Source organism: Mandrillus leucophaeus, unplaced genomic scaffold (genome assembly GCF_000951045.1).
Source record: "Mandrillus leucophaeus isolate KB7577 unplaced genomic scaffold, Mleu.le_1.0 Scaffold695, whole genome shotgun sequence".
Taxonomy (NCBI): Eukaryota; Metazoa; Chordata; class Mammalia; order Primates; family Cercopithecidae; genus Mandrillus; species Mandrillus leucophaeus.
In genome coordinates, this window is record NW_012107530.1 from 877,890 (window position 1) to 880,513 (window position 2,624).

A 2,624-nucleotide genomic window follows, 5' to 3' on the forward strand; every position below is an offset into this window, starting at 1 on the left:
GTTGGAAATCTTAGCCTTGCCAGGAAATAACAAGGAGCCAATGGAAGCTGAGTAGGGAACCTAGCTTTCTACTTTTACTTGTCAGCAATGAGGTGATACTCTATTTTCCCCTGTCAGTGTCAGAAAAAACCGGCTAAAACAGAGGTTTAAATAAAATCTAGAGTCTCATAACACAATACGAAAATGTCCAGGTTTCAACTGAAAATCATTTGTCATACCAAGAATCAGGAATATCTCAAACTGAATAAAAAAGACAATGAATAGATGCCAACACAAAGAAAACAGATGTTAGAATTATCTGAGAAATATTTTAAAACAGCCATGATAAAATTCTTCAATGAGCAATTATGATTGGAACAAGTCAACAAATTAGACTCAGCAAAGAAGTGAAAAAACCTCAAAAATAGAAGATATCACCCAACTATATGTTGTCTACAAGAGACTCACTTCAAATATAATGATACAGGGAAGTTGAAAGTAAAAGAATGGAAAAAGATATATCATGCAAACATTATTCAAAGGAAAGTTGGATTATATTAGTACAGGACAAAGTAGACTGTAGAACAAAGAAAATTACCAGAAATAGAGAAGGACATTATACAATGATAAAATGATCAATCCATCAAGAAGATACAGCAATCCCAAATGCATATTAACTAAATGTATAAATTATATACATATCTCTCTTTCTACCTCTATCCATCTATCTCTATCAAATATATATAATTATAGTTGTGGACTTCAAATTTCTCTCTCAACAATTGATAGGACAAACATACAGAAACTCACCAAGAATAGAGAATAACTCAACATCATTATCAACCAAGAGAATCAAATGGGTATTTATAGAGTACTCCATCCAAAGATACCAGAGTAAACATTCTTTTCAAGTGCCCATACAACTTATACCAAGATAGGCCATACCTAGACTATAAAACAAACCTCAACAAATTAAAAATGATTAAAATCATGTGTTCTCTAGCTATAATGGAATCAAACTAGAAATTAATCACTGTAAAATTACAGGAAAATTTTCTATTACTTGAAAACTAAACAGCACTTTTCTAAATCATCCATGGGCCAAAGAAGTCTCAAGAAAACAAAAAAAGATACATTGAACTTAATGAAAATGAAAATACAATGCAGCAACAAATGTGGGACACAGCTAAAGCAATGTCAGGTGGAAATTTATGGCACTAAATACATAATTTATTTTTAAAAAAAGTGAGGGGCCAGGTGCAGTGGTTCATACCTATAATCTCAGCACTTTGAGAGGCTGAGGTGGGGGTGGATCACGAGGTCAAGAGATTGAGACCATCCTGGCCAACATGGTGAAACCCTGTCTCTACTAAAAATACAAAAATTAGTTGGGCGTGGTGGTGCTCACCTGTGGTCCCACCTACTTGCGAGGCTGAGGCAGGAGAATTGCTTGAACCTGGGAGTTCAAGGTTGCAGTGAGCAGAGATTGTGCCACTTTACTCCAGCCTGGTGACGGAGTGAGACTCCGTCCCAAAGAAAAAAAAAAAAAAAGGAAATCTTAAGTCAATAATCCAATTCTCACCTCAAGAATCTAAAGAATGAAGAGAAAAATAAACCCAAATAAAAGGAAAGAAATAATAAAGATAACAGCAGAAACTCATGAAACTGAAAATAGAAGCACATTAAGGAAAATCATTTCCATTCTTTTGCATTTGCTGAGGAGTGTTTTACCTCCAATTATGTGATTAATTTTTGAATAGGTGTGATGTGGTACTGAGAAGAGTGTATATTCTGTTGACTTGGGGTGGAGAGTTCTGCAGATGTCTAATAAGTCTGCTTGGTCCAGAGCTGAGTTCAAGTCGTGAATATCCTTGTTAAATTTCTGTCTTGTTGATCTGTCTAATATTGACAGATTGACAGTGGGGTGTTAAAGTCTCCCAGTATTATTATGTGAGAGTCTAAGTCTCTTTGTAGGTCTCTAAGAACTTGCTTTATCAATCTGGGTGCTCCTGTATTGGGTGCATATATATTTAGGATAGTTAGCCCTTCTCATTGCATTGATCTCTTTACCATTATGTAATGCCATTCCTTGTCTCTTTTGATCATTGTTGGTGTAAAGTCTGTTTTATCGGAGACTAGGGTTGCAGCCCCTGCTTTTTTTTTTTTTGCTTTCCATTTGCTTGGAAATAAAGATCTTCCTCCATAAAAATAAAGATCTTCCTCCATCCCTTTATTTTGAGCCTATGTGTGTCTTTGCACGTGAGATGGGTCTTCTGAATACAGCACACTGATGGGTCTTGACTCTTTATCCAACTTTCCAGTCTGTGTCTTTTAATTAGGGCATTTAGCCCATTTACATTTAAGGTTAATATTGTTATGTGTGAATTTGATCCTGTCATTATGACGCTAGCTGGTTATTTTGCCCGTTAGTTGATGCAGTTTCTTCATAGCATCGATGTTCTTTACAATTTGGTGCGTTTTTGCAGTGACTGGTACTGGTTGTTCCTTTCCATGTTTAGTGCTTCTTTCAGGAGCTCTTGTAAGGCAGGCCTGGTGGTGACAAAATCTCTCAGCATTTGCTTGTCTGTAAAGGATTTTATTTCTCCTTCACTTATGAAGCTTAGTTTGGCTGGATATGAAATTCT